Below are 15,734 nucleotides of genomic sequence, written 5' to 3'. Positions count from 1 at the left end.
AAACAACAACAAAAAGCAAGTTGCAGTAATTTTGAGAAATTGTTTTTTTTTTTTTTGTTGTAATTATTCAAGGTTTTTTTTTCATTGGTGTCCCCCCTTTAACACAATTATGATTAACAAAAGCAAGCATTGATTGTTATATGTCATATTTATATCTGTGGTCAGAGGTGCTACGATATGAATGATACGATGTCCTGGGTTTTGGTTGTGATTGCTTTTGAAAGCAAGCCCCTATAAATCATGTCTTTTCAGTTGCCGCTCAGAGTGTGATGCGAAAGATTGCTCGATTGCTTTATCACACTTCTCCTTCCTGCAGTTTTTGGATTTGTGCATTTTCATGTGGTGGTTTTAAGTAGTGTGTAACTCTGACTCATCCTGTGCTAATGATTTTCTATACATCTGAGATTTTTCCATCAGTAAAGATAATCTGTTAAGCAAGACACACCAGGCTGTGTGCGGTTGTTTCTGTGTGCGCTCTCTCTTTCCACAACAGCGCATGACTCTTGTTTCAGTGTTACAGAGGGGTGAGGAGTGTACAAGGCCTAGCCGAAGGCCCCACGGAAATTTGAGCAATGCCTACCGCTCTGATGGAGCCAAACCATGCTTGAGCTCCATCAGTTATCATAAGCAGTGCCCAGGCTGTCAATGCAGAGCTTTTGAAATGTCAAGTCTCACTTCCTTTTCCTATTTACTTTATTTCGGATGGAGTCATAAAAAGAAATACATGAATATCTAACCTTAGAAAGGCTTGATTTATCTTGTAACAGTATTTCACCTATATTAAATGTGTCATGTTTACTGTTAAATGTTATATGTATACAGTATACGTTTATAGACACTCGCAGAATCGTTCAAGTATAGCAGCTGTTTGTTCTTTGGAAAGGAAAGAAGAAACAGTTTGTTCAACTATAGATAGCTGAATCTATTTAAAACGTACAATTTAACTTATTTATCCAATAATAAAAAATATCATCCTTATCAATTATTGCTTTCTAAATGTGTACAGAAGAAGGACTAATTGCTGCAACGGATTCATTCTTGTAACATTTTCATTAAATTACCAATCTCTCAAATAGACAGTTCACCCAAAAACTAAAATTCTGCCACCATTTACCGGTACTCATTCTCCACTTGTTCCAAACCTGTTTGAGTTTCTTTTTTCTTTTGATTAACTTCAGTGGTATTTTTTTCTACTATGGATTAATTTTAGGAACAAAAAACTATATCTTGAACAGCAGGAAGAAAGGTCTCTTTAGGTTTATCTCTTGAATAGTGGTGCCCAAACCTTTTCCGTATGAAGCGCCAAAAACCAAATATCCAAGAACCATGGGCTGAAGATAAATATAGCAAACTATTTACATTAAGGTTGCCATAGTTATTTTTTATAATTAATTTCATAATGTTTATAAATACATGGAAAACATTACTTTGAATCATATTAATGAATAACTTTTTTAAATTAGAACTTTAAATTAAATTACATTTATCACACAAGTGGCCGGGGGTGTCACGGTGGTACAGTGGGTTGCACGATTGCCTCACAGCAAGAAGGTCACTGGTTCAAGCTTCAACTGGGTAAGCTGGCAATTCTGTGTGGTGTTTGCATGTTCTCTCCATGCTTGCATGGGTTTTTCCGGGTGCTCCAGTTTCCCCTGCAGTCCAAAGACATGCGCTATAGGTGAATTGGGAAGACTAAATTGGCCGTATGTGTATGTGTGTGAATGCAAGGGTGTATGGGTGTTTCCCAGTGTTGGGTTGCGACTGGAAGGGAATCCACTGCATAAAACATGTGCTAGATAAGTTGTTGGTTCATTCCGCTGTGGTGACCCCTGATGAATAAAGGGACTAAGCTGAATAGAAAATGAATGAATGACACAAGTGGCTTCAAGGCTTTATAAACTAGTCAAGCAGAATCTGCTTTTGCCTTGATTTGCTCACTAAAGTCTCTGCATTGTCCTCTATCCTTCGGGTGACGGTATGAACATTTTAAACTAAATCTGATTAATTTACACCATTAAAATTAAAACATTCATTGTCAGTTAGATTTTTTGTAGCTTCGCAATAAAACAAACAAACAAAGGGTTGCATTAAATTTAAAATGACCAATGTCCCATTATCCCAATCACTCTCCCTCTTTTCTCTGATGGGATGGGGGCCAAATCAAAGGTTACCATGTTCAAACTACATATTGAAAATAAACAGAATCAACACAATTCTTAAGATTTAATTGGAACAACTAAATTTTTTATGTTCATTCCGCTGTGGCAACCCCAGATTAATGAAGGGACTAAGCCGAAAAGAAAGTGAACGAATTAATTAATAAAATAAATTTATTACATAAAGTAGTAAAATCCAGGCGATTCGTTATCAGTAGTTATCAACTGATAGATATGGGGCAGTAGGGGCCTTCTGTGCCTACTAGTAGGCTCAATCGAGTGATAACATTCGAAGCATCTAAAAATACACAGTAAACATTTTAGCTTTAACTTTTGTTATTAAAAATATTTGATTTCCACATCTTACCATTGTATGGCACGCTATTGCATTTTCTATTGCACTGAAAGGGATAGATCACCCCAAAAATGAAATTTTTTTCATCTTCCAATTGTTAAAAACCAGGTAATTTGCTGAACACAAAAAAAGACATTTTGAAGAATACTACACTGTAAAACCCAAAAAGTTAAGGTAACTCAAACCATTTGAGAAAACTGTTTGAGACAACAAATTTAAGTTCAAAAACTAATTCTAATGAGTACTGTGAACTTACTCCATTTAAATAAACAGAGCGATTTGAGCACAGTAAAACCCAATAAATGAAGAAAACTCAAACAAACAGAGTACTGTAAAACCCAATAAGTTAAGGCAACTCAAACCATTTATGGAAACCGATTGCTACAAAACAATTGAGTTAAAAAAAACTAATCTTTAAGAGTACTGTGAACTTGCTCTATTTAAGTTAAAGTAATGAGGTATTTAATTAACTCATTACCTTCAACACTGAGTTTAAAACTCTTTTCATATAAGTAGAATCAACTTTCAGTAAATTTTGAGTTAACTACATTAATTTCATTTGATGAAGTGGACTGTTGGGTTTTACAGTGTAGAAACCCACTATGGCTGTCAATGATAGGTTTCCGGGTCTCAATTTTCTTTTCCGGGTGAACTGTTCCTTTAAATCCATAATCTAATGACAAACTACAAACAGAATCCATTCTTGGGCTACCAGTGTTCATTGTGAGTGAATATGTTGAGCACACGACCACAGTGTGTCAAAATAATCACTGTGTGAATAGCTCTGATTAGAGAGACTTAGCAGCATATGTTTCTTCAAATCAGCCCTGCGCTAGGCCTTCCTGTCAGGCACGGGGACCTAATTAACGCAACATATGTTTGTCTGAGTCCCCACTTCGGGTGTGAAACAAGGCTTTTGGGAGGCACTACCTACAGGGGCTGTGAACGCGGGCTGGGGGGTCGTCGGAAAGGCGGCAGAAGGAAAAGGTGTAGGAGAGGAGAGAGCACGTTAATGTAGTGAGAGACGGCAGAAGAAGGTGGCACTTAGTGCTCTGCGGAATTCGCACCCGATCTCACATGATCTCCTGGAGATGTGCAAATGTATTCCTCTGCAACTCTAGAAACAAACAAGCTGCCACTTCCTTGGTGTATAATTAGCCGGTGATCAATTCTGAGTCTCTTGGAAAGGGGAGAAGGCTTGTCGATGTCCGTAAGATCTCCCAATCAGCAGTTTTCACAATTTATGTCCTCAAGTCTTGTGCTGTTGAACATGAGCGTTAACACTCACACAAAAGATGGCCACGTCCATCATGAGGGATTTTCCGCTTGAAGATTGGTTTTTGAATGTGCGTCTGCTGCTGTTGTGTGTTGTTGTGGGGTTTGGTTTCTTCAAGAAGCCTCATAACCTTCTGTCACCTCAGTTAACACAAAGACCGAGCACAGGCTTCAGGCGTCAAATTGTACATTGTTCAGCACTGAGAAAAAGACCTTTGTGCAGATGCGTTCAGGGCTCCAGATTTGACCTTTTGACTGCAAGTGTTCTTGGAGACTCAAAAAGAGCAGTAAAAAATTGTGTTGTGTGTGTGAATCATTACATTAAAAAAATGACGTTTACTGCTTGTTCAAATTACATATTTAAAATGAGCTGCAAAAACACAATTCTTGACTTTTTAGTTTGGACAACTCATTTGTTTTATGTTCAATCCAATTAAATTTGTAAAAAATAATAGGTGAACTTTATTCCTTCATGTTGTCTCAATACATATCGATTGTGTGGAATCATTTTAACAGTGTAATAGACTATTTTATCATACAGTAATATAATATAATATAATATAATATAATATAATATAATATAATATAATATAATATAATACATAGACAGCAGTCAATAAGTGTGTGGGGTTTTCCCTCTAATGGGTTGCGGTTGGAAGGGCATCAGCTGGGTAAACCTATGCTGGAATAGTTGGCAGTTCATTCCGCTGTGGCGACCTCTGAAATAGGGACTAAGCTGAAGGAAAATTAATATAATATAATATAATATAATATAATATAATATAATATAATTAATATAATATAATATAATATAATATAATTAATATAATATAATACAAAAAATGTGTAAATGTAATTTGTGAATATATATATACATTTTAAGGCATTTAAAGGCTAACTAGGTTAATTGGGTTAACTAGGCAGGTTAGGGTAATTAGCCAAGTTATTGTATAACGATGGTTTGTTCTGTAGACTATCGAAAAAAAATAACAGCTTTAAGGGGCTAATAATTTTGACCTTAAATGGTCTTTGAAAAATTAAAAACTGCTTTAATTTTGGTCGAAATAAAACATATAAAACTTTCTCCAGAAGAAAAAAATATTATCAGACATACTGTAAAAATTTCCTTGCTCTGTTAAACTTCATTTGGGAAATATTTACCAAAGAGAAAAAAATCAAAGGGTAGGCTAATAATTCTGACTTCAACTGTATATATACACAGTTCTGTCTGGTTTTTGAATCTGATTGGCTAATAGTCGTGCGATATTCTACAAATAACAGCACTCGTCCAGCCTCTTCACCTTTCACCCTTGTGTATTACACCACCCACATACAGCGACAAGCAGAGAACAGTTTGACAAATATTGCTGCTGTTGGACAGCATCATGTACTTTTGAGACTTTTTCAGGTGAGAATGTAGTTGTTTAGATTGCAACTATGCAATTTATATATAAGGATAGTGCCTATTTTAAATATTTATAATTTCTGAGAGACAGCGCATCGGTGGCCATTAGCCTGTCATTAGCTATGTTTCCATCCAAAATGAGAATTAACTTTATACGCAAAACTGCATCATTGCATGAAAAATGTGCGAATAAAGCAGCGTTTCCATTCAAATAATCAAAGAGAACAAAATGGTCACTTACTGATTATCTCGCGCCAAATATCTACAGTAAAAACAAAATTCGCTGTGGTAGAAGAAGCTGCTTGAATATTTTCTTAATTTAATAAATGAGTTGCGCCTCTTTAGACAATCCTGACATGCATTGAACACGCAGTGGCATTTGAAGGCGTGAGACGTGGAGCACAGATGCTCTTGATTCTAGAGGTCATTATTAATATAATAACACTAATACTGAAATGGTTAAGGCATTTTAGAATGATCAAAAAAGTATTTCAGGTGCTTTACAGTGTGCTCAGCCTGCTGCTTTTGTCCATTTCACACACATTTTTATCATCACATGATCGACTTTTTTAATGTGCATACTGTAATTTGATCGATAAAAGTGTTTCCATCGCATTTTAATGTGCATCTTTTCTTATCAAATAAAAAGGTAAAATTTATGAGCATCTTGACGTTTTCATCAACCAGTTTTTTGCACATATCCAAAAAGCGCATAAAAGTAGGTGGCTGGAAACATAACTATTGAGTAGAGCAATGGCGGTTGACGTTGTTCATCCACAAAATGGCGACAGAGACAGCATAATAAGCCCTTAGAGAATAAAAACAGCGTAATTTCTAACTACAGCTGATCAAATCATTATCAAACTGTTAAGTGACATTCTAAATCGATCTCTCTCTTTTGTATGTTGTAGTGCTGTTTTTATACCATGTAATTGTAGTGTATTGAGTGTGAGGTGGTATTCGCATCTCAGGAATGTTTGCATTTTGTGTTGGCCACTCTTTGTATGACCCTGAGTTACTTTTTGGTTGGTCACCTGTTTGTTTCTAATGGGTCTCCTGTTTTCGTTACTGCAGACTAGTTCAGTAAAAAGCAAGAAAGAAGAAAGGCCCGCACGTGTTTAGCATTTTTCCTTATAGTTAACACAACAGCAATCTTCTGGTGTTTGTTTTGCTTTGGCTTTTTCAGGGTTAATTATTTTCATATACCAATTGCAACAGAGAAATACTGGGAAATCTCAGTAGACTGATGGCATTTCATGCCATTAGTCTTAAAATCTTAAAGTGTGAGTGAAATCACCTGTTTTGTCATCACTTTAGACATTAGAATCATTCAAATACGACGTTGATGAAGTAGCAACAGTTTCTGCTGTTCTGACGTCAGCTGCAGATGTGAATGAAAGGCAGAAGAAAGTAGTTCCTAATACAAAAGGTTTTTTAGACTCATGTTTGATTTTCTTTTTTATATACACAATTATGCCGTCAAACTGTATTATAAATGCAATATCACACTTGTTGCAGTGAGATATGGCAGTATATCGTCACTGGTCGTGGCCAATGCACGCCGCCCACCAGTGCCGATATACAGCCATTTTGCACTGCTACGAGTGTGATAGTTCATTCATATATATCTATCTATCTATATATATATATATATATATATATATATATATATATATATATATATATATATATATATATATATTTTTTTTTTGCTAATAATCTATATGTTATATTGCATACAAGTACATGTATATTTTATCTTAAAAAATAAAAAATAAAAAATAAAATGACTAACTTGCATAAAACTAATGTTTTCTCTCTCTGGTTCCTAACACGTAGCCCATGCAGGCTCATAAAAAAAAGATAAACAATAACTGTCTAGAGTTAGCTTCTCTGGCTACATCTGCTGAAAGGATACAGCAGCACAAGTTCATGTCATTTCAGCACCTGATCAGGCATGTTGTTTCTGTTAATGTTGTGAAATGTGTATCACAACATTAACATGTAAAACTCTTCTCAACTCTCTCTGTCCTGAGAAGATGAGGAGGAGCTCTTATGCAGACGAAATGCCAAACTTATCATCTTCATCTTCAGACAGTTCAGAGTCTGCGTTTGACAGCCGAAGACAGCTGTGCTCTCCCACATTCCCCTGTCCTGCTCCGCGGGCCTCCAAAACAAGGCTTCCACTTATTGGCCACAGGACGTTCATCACTCCTGAATGTCAGAATCGGGACCCCCGCCGTCGCCCACTTGGCGGACATTAAGAAATCATCACCACTGTCATGTCGACTGTCACACAGGGGTCACGGGATGTAATGTGGAATCAGCAGCCTCTCGGGACACTTGGAGAAAGCTGACTCTTAAAGATGTTAAAAAGCGCACCGCGACTCCTCTGACTGAAATCATGAATGAGCAATAGCGCGCGTCTCTGTCTGTATCTGTTGGCTCGGAGCCTGGAAAAAGTATGTGGGCCAGTGTCGAGTCTCATTTGCGTTGGTTTGTTGGGGCAGGCATAAATCACTGCGGAACCCCATTAAAGCTACCTTTTGCGGATGAGCTGTGTAACAGGGCAATATGAGCTGGAGTTTTGTATCTTAATCCACGAGGGGAGGGAGGAAAACGGGACGGAGAGATGGTGTGGAAAAAGACATCAACGCTTATAGAGCAGAAGGGGATTGTTGCTGGGGCAATGTGTGGGGTAATGCTGAGAAGGATAGCGAGAAAGACTGGGTGATTTGAGTAATAATACAACCTCTTGTAGGCAGATAGAATCATTAATTTTTTTTTGATGCAATGATGAAGTTTCATTCACGTAAAAAATATATTGATTTAGATTTTACGGAAAAGGAAACTAAAACTTTCCAGACATTTTTCAGGCGTTCATATAACTTTTTGAAACATCATTCTTATTTTTATAAATCCCTTATATATTATTTAAATTTAATATTATAAATGTTGTATCTATTGCATGCATGCGCATTATTGATTAATTAATAAATTTTCCTTCGACTTAAACCCTTTATTCACCAGGGGCTGCCACAGCGGAATGAACCGCCAACTTATCCAGCATATGTTTTACACAGCAGATGCCCTTCCAGCAGCAACCCAGTACTGGGAAAAACCCATGCACCCTCGCAGTCATACACAAACACTACAGCCAATTTAGCTTATTCAATTTGCCTATAGTGAATGTCTTTGAACTTTAGGGGAAACCTGAGAACATGCAAACTCCACACAGAAATGCCAACTGACCCAGTCGGGACTTGAACCAGAGAGGCGACAGCGCTTACCACTGAGCTACCGTGTCGCCCGCATTTTATATTTTTTATAATAATACATTCATAAACATAGTGTTATATTAAAGGGATAGTCTGAAGGGAATTTTCAAATCTGAATATCCAATCATTATTTACACTTGTTCCAAAACTGTTTGACTTTTTGTGACAAACACAAAAGAAAATATTTCATGGTGCTTTTTTTTCCTACTATGGCTGTCAGTGGTTACCAGTAACACCCAATTCAAATGTTATCACTCGATTGGATGGGCATTATCAGTGGTTATCAGTTGATCGATATGTGCCAGTAGTGGCTTTCTGCGCCTATTGTTATGCTCAGAAGGCTGTCATCACCCATCCACATGGTTAATCAGCTATGCTAATATAGAAGACTCCAGATCAGGATCTGTTTTAACATTACATGTTGGGTTTAGGGTTGTGGTAGGGGTCGACATTAATAAAATACAATTAATGGGAAATGTAATAAATAATATAATTAGTTCTCGTTAACTTTCAGCACAGCCGTGTCTATATGATTAACCATGTGAATAGATGATAACAACCTTGATAACAACCTACTGGCCCATATCTATCATATATATCACTTATAACACCCATTCAATTGAGTGATAACATTCGAATCGGCTCCCAGTTAAACATTTTTTTTTCAGTTCAACAAAATAAAATACTTATAAAGATTTGGAACCACTTGAGGGCAAGCGAACAGGGATAACATTTTTGGGTAAACTATCAGTTTAATATAATGCCACGTAAATTGGATGTGTGAGTATGGGTGTATTTGAGTGTATATGAATGAGATTTTTTGAAGAATGTTGGTGTATCAAACAGTTCCATTTCATACTGACAGACTTAATCGGAAACCAAAAAGTTTATTAAGATATGTAAAACAACTGTTAGAATTATATATTATATATTTATTTTGGTTGTATAGTATTGAGTTATACATCTTAGTTATATATCTCCATGATGAGCGTCCAGTGTTCTCCAGCCTCCGGTGCCTAGACTGCAGCTCTGCACAACAAGTTTGGCCAGAGGAGAAATGGCTGTGCCCAACTGAACCTGGTCTCTCTTGAGGTTTTTCACCTTCACTTTCGTCAATTGGTGAAGTTTAGTTCCTTGCCCCTGGCATGCTTGGTTTGGGACTTGTAGAGCTGCCCATCAATGCATTTGCTCTTCAGTGTTTGGACTTTCAGCAGTGAAAATAATCCATACTAAACTGAACTGAACTTCAACTCTGAAAACTGGACTCACACAGTTTCAATTTACTAAACCTTCTATGTAAAGTTGCTTTGATACATTGTAAATGTACATTTACAATTTAATTACATTGTAAAAGTGCTATAGAAATAAAGATGAATTAAATTGAATCTTTTGAATGCTATAAATGCATATTATATTCATTAATATTTATTTATGAAATATTATTATATCATATGAATATATCCATATACAGTAGATAGAATTCCTTGTCTTGCAGTGAGTGGACAGCACAGATGGTGAGCTGAAGTGAAATACATCTCACTCTGCTTTGACAGGCTTATGACAGGTTAAAGGGAAGTCAAAAATGCTATAAAAAATTCACAGGAATTATTTGACCGAGAACTGAGGCACACTGTTAACGATTTTTGTAAATTACACAGTATTTAACTGTAATATCAACTCTATTTTACAGTTAGGGCAGTTATGCAGTATGTTACTGTATTTTAAAGTTTCAGTGTGAAAATTGCTGTATATTTTACAGTAGAGGTATACAATACTGTAAATATAGAGCTAGATAAATGGTACAGTAATTGTAAATCCAGTATTTTTACTGTAATTAAGTTGCAGTAAGTTACTGGCGAACTGCTCCCAGTAAGTTACTGCAAATTCTACAGTAAATTGTTACAGTGCACTTTACATTGCTTTATTTGTTTGATTCATTAAGGCTATTAAGAGTTCGGCTGAAAAAGCTTATGTAATAAATATAAATCTAAAAAAAGAAGGTTACAATATTAATGTTATAAAATATGAAAAATACTTTTCATCCACTAAAATAATCATAACATATTTTGTTTTGTGTATGCATTTTAAATGCTTAACAACAATTGGTCACACTTTATTTTGATGGTTCATTCATTCATTCATTCATTCGTTCGTTTGTTCGTTCGTTCGTTCCTTCGTTCGTTCGTTTGTTCATTCATTCATTCATTCATTCATTCATTCATTCATTCATTCATTCATTCATTTGTTCGTTCATTCATTCATTCATTCATTAATTAATTAATTAATTCATTTATTCATTTTCTTTTTGGCTTAGTCCATTTAATAATCTGGGGTTGCCACGGCGGAACCACCAATTTATCCATCATATGTTTTACGCAGAGAATGCCCTTCCAGCTGGGAAACACCCATGGGGAAACACCCATACATTCTTATTCACACTCATACACTACGGACAATTTAGATACCCAATTCACCTGTACCGCATGTCTTTGAACTTGTAGGGAAAACTAGAGCACCCGGAGGAAACCCACACGCACGCAGGGAGAAAATACAAACTTCACACAGAAATGCCAACTGACCCAGCCGAGGCTCGAATCAGAGACCTTCTTGCTGTGAGGCGACAGCACTACCTGCTGCACCACCGCGTCACCCATTTGATGGTCCGTTTGTTGAATTAAGTTACATTGCAACTACATGCCTACCAATTGTCATTAGATTATAGGTAGACTGTTAGGTTGGGTTAGGGTTAGTGTAAATTGACATGTACATGCAAAGCTTCTTATAGTCAGTTAAATATCTGTTGGAGGAGTTTCAACAAATATTAAGCAGAGAGTCTACTAACTCTCAAATAGACCATCAAAATAAAGTGTTACCCAACAATTTTAGGGATTAATTTAACTCAAAATGTCAAAAAGCACAAAACATCTTTTTAATGTAGGTTGTACATATGATTAATAAATATGGTTTACAGATTAAAGTTTAGGTCTAAGTTTTTTTGGTAACACTTTGCAATACAATCTCATTTTTCAGCACTAAGCATTAGCCATTGTTCACTTATTTTTTCAATAAAAAGGTTCAGATCTATAAAAGTTTACACTTTTATTTTCTCCTCAAAATCATTACAGATTTTGACAGCTTTATGATTTGTTATTTTCTGGTTTTCCTGAGTTGAGTTTCAGTGTAGTTTCTGATACTGACCCTTCAGTCCTGCATGGTGACACACTTGGCACAGGTTTAAATCCTGCCACATTTGGACTGCACCGGACACCCCTTATCAGGTTGGGTGCAGGATATTTAGTCCACATCCAGGAAGGATCACTGTGGGAAAAATGGACCTTGTACTGATCCTCTTTCTCTTTTGCTATTTATTCTGTGTTGCTTTCAAGATTTGTTAAACGCATAATTTAATTGATGTTAGAGTCCAATACAATGTTTAAAGGGCACCTATGATGAAAAGCATCTTTTGTAAGCTGTTTGGACATAACTGTGCAGATATAGTGTGCCCAGAGTCATATAGATTTCCTTTCAATTTTATTTTTAAAATTAATCTACCCACCCACTAGATGAAATGACATTGACGGCCGCATATTAACATGTCTCCATAGTAATCATATCAACAACACAGGACGTGTGCAAAGCAACTAGGATTAAAAGATCTGTTCAGCTCTCTGTGATCATCAATCATCATCTACATGATAAAGAATAAGTTTTACAAGTTTAACACGTTTGACAGTGCATGTTTGTAATCAATTACAGTTTTTTTCAATATTACCATCTTTACTTTATTAGCACATCGGTGTGTCAGTACAATTATTAAAGAGGACGCTTCAATCCTGGTTTGTGGACATTAAATAGGGTTTATTTTGTATATAGTCATAATATATTTACATATATACGTATTATAATCTAATACATTTGCTGTGCAAAAACAGTGAAAAGTTAAACGAGCGTGATGTGTGTGTGTGTGTGTGTGTGTGTGTGTGTGTGTGTGTGTGTGTGTGTGTGTGTGAACTTTGAAACAACATTGTGTGTGACTTGTTGCAGAAAGGCTTGAATTAACTCTACAACAAAAACATCAAACAATCATTGGGAAAAGTTTTACTGTAGTATTTCTCACAAACGTTACATGAGATCTGCTTCCTTCATGTCTGTCACTGTGCTGTTTATCTGATGCAGCCGGGGGTGGAGATTGAGGCACAGTCTGACAGGCACGTGGGAAAATTGGGCGGGGAGAACTAGCAGGCAACAAAAACAGGGTAAGATTTTAAGATCTTTTGTGTTTTAGAAAAGTTTGACAAAAAGCAAGAGTATTTTATGTTTGACAATTTTTAATCAAGTTTTTGTAGGTTACACCAAGAGGATAATGTATTTTGAGAATATTGCACTTTAAATCCTTTTTCAAAAGTTGCATTTTAGGCCAGTGCGTTGTATATTCATGTAATTATATTATAATTATAATTTAAATAATAATAATATTAATAATAAAAATATTTTATAATAAATATTTTTACAAAATCACATATATATTTTTCAAAAAGTTTACATTAGCATGGTAACTGTACTTCTTTTCATTAATATCTTTGGTAACACTTTAATTTGATGGTCCATTTGAGTACAATATGAGTAGACTGTCTGCTTAATATATGTTAATACTGCTCCTTCAACAGACATTTAACTGACTATAAGAAACTTTGCAAGTACATATCAACTTACACTAACCCTAACCCCAACTTCAACCTAACAGTCTACATATAATCTAATGAGAATTAATTGGCATGTAGATGCAATGTAACTTAAATTCACCAATCGGTCCATCAAAATAAAGTGTGACCATATCGTTTTCAAAAGCATTACCACTGAATGCAAATGAATGGCCAAAACTGATAAAAGGTTTACAATTTGCAATTTTTACACAATTTACACTGAGATAAAGTGTTAAAAATTACATAAGAAATCTCCTACAAACAATTTTTAACTGCTGTACAGTAAAATTGTTAAAGAATGTTTACAAACCATTAAATGTTGCCTTCAACCTTTGATTTCCCCCTTTTAACTTGTTTGGTTGACCTGTTTTATGTTAAATTGTGTTCCTGAAACCACTCCAAGCTATTTTTAGCAAGTTTTTTCTTTTGTTTGTTTTAATGAAAACCTTTGTACAAAAATGTCAACCCAACAGTTAGGATGCAAATTAAAGTGTTTAAACATTAAGCAAAAATATTATGATAAAGATACCATTCACAAAAAGTTTGAAAGTTTCTTTCATCTCTTTCCACTTTCCATGCTGGAGGGCTCGATTTTTAAATTACTGTAATAATCTTCCAATTGATTGAATGATTGACACACCGGGACATGCGTAATGATGAATGACTCAATTTAGGGATGCTGAGCAAAAGGCAGTGATGGACAGGTGCCCTTTCTGTCTGTGAAGCCATGCAAAGTGCAAAGGACTAGGGCATGAAGAGCAGGGCAGGACCTTCACCATGGCGAATGCTGGGATGTGTTACTCAATTCCCCCTCTAGGATTTGGCCTTGGTCACTCCTGCTTTTAAACTGTGGCACGAAGCAGACATTGACGTGTATGTGTATGTGTGTGTGTGCATAATTTACAGTATATGTGTGCCTGTGAGTGGCAGCTTGTACAGCGGGCTCAGCTTAAGGGCGTTCAACACCAGCACTAAGAGGCTGGAGGTGGTGGGTGTCATGGAGGCTTTAAGCGGCCTTTCATGTGACAACAGCTTGCCATCCAGAGGTCTTGCCCGAGCCTCTCTTCTATTTCTAATTTGTCCACTTTTATCAGTACCAATCATTCGAATCATGTATTTTTAGTGGGATATGGTCTCCCTGCTCTGCATCCCCGGGCGCTGGCTATCGGCGGCCTGCTAATGAGTGTCAATCTGCTGGCTTTGGCAATTTTACCACGGACACCTCGTCTGACAAACGCAGGGCTGCAGTCAACATGCATCATTCCTCCTGACACCGAGCTGAGCTGCCGTGTCACGCGCCGAGAACACAGAGTGCTCGGCTTTTGTTGTGAGGATGTTTATGTGACGCTCGCTGAGGTCAGAGCGTCTTTTGGGGTTCGTGTGTCAGAATGTACTTTTGAAAGAACCTGTGAAAGCACTTGAAAGTGACATCGGCGCATGAAATGCAAGCTAGTCGTGTATTGTAGGTCATATGGCCTTGATTTTTTTTTAAAGTAACTTACAGTATAGAGAAAGAGAGAAGCACACTGTGATTGATTTAGAACAGGACTCTAAGATGAAGCATGAGAGCATTATGTACTGTATCTGGAAGTCTGGGGTAAAGAGTGGAAGCTGTCCTGTGAAATTTTGATGTGATGTTTAACAGAGCAAGGTCATTTTTCAAAGTATTTCCCATTATATATTTTTTTTGTCTGGAAAATCCTGTTTCTTTATTAAAAAAAGATAAAAACTGCTAAGGCTATTATGATTAGTCCCCTTAAGAAATTATTCATTTTTAAAAAGCACTGTTGTCCAATGATTTGCCTAATTATTCAAACTTATCTTGCAAAATATCATATATATATATATATATATATATATATATATATATATATATATATATATATATATATATATATATATATATATATTTACTTTAAATCAAAAGGATTATTAGAAATTATTACACTGTAGTTATTACATAGTTATTACATTATAGTTATTATTTCGATTATTACAACTAACTCAATTTCCTACTGTTTATTGGTTGCTTTATCAGGGGTAATGAACTGCCAGTTAGTTTGGCAATTGTTTTGATGTCGTACCTGCCCAACTCAGCGTGTAACCCTCAGTGATAGGAAACACATTCTCAGGTCACACCTTATATTAAGTGTCCTTAACTACTATGTACTTACATCAAAAAATAAATACAATGTACTTACTGTGTTTATAATGTATTTGAGAACACTTGTGGTGCTCTTGAGTTGGGATAGAGGTTGGGTTATGGACAGGTTTGGTGGCATGGGTAGGTTTAATGGTGGGTTAAGGTGTAAGGGATGGTCAACAGTGTATTTACAAATGTAATTACAAAAGTTACTTACAGATGTAATTACATACATATATTTAATCAAGCTTAAGTACACAGTAAATACATGTATTTATACAATAAGTACATTGTAACAAACTATTAGTTTCTGTGTAAGTACTTATTAGTTAAGGCCACTTAATACAAAGTGGACCCATTCTCCCATTTATACACTATGACCCATTAGTTTATCCAATTCACTGCTATTGCATGTCTTT

The sequence above is a fragment of the Danio rerio genome, chromosome 12, assembly GCF_049306965.1.
Source record: "Danio rerio strain Tuebingen ecotype United States chromosome 12, GRCz12tu, whole genome shotgun sequence".
In the NCBI taxonomy this organism is placed as follows: domain Eukaryota; kingdom Metazoa; phylum Chordata; class Actinopteri; order Cypriniformes; family Danionidae; genus Danio; species Danio rerio.
This window is presented reverse-complemented; position numbering follows the sequence as displayed.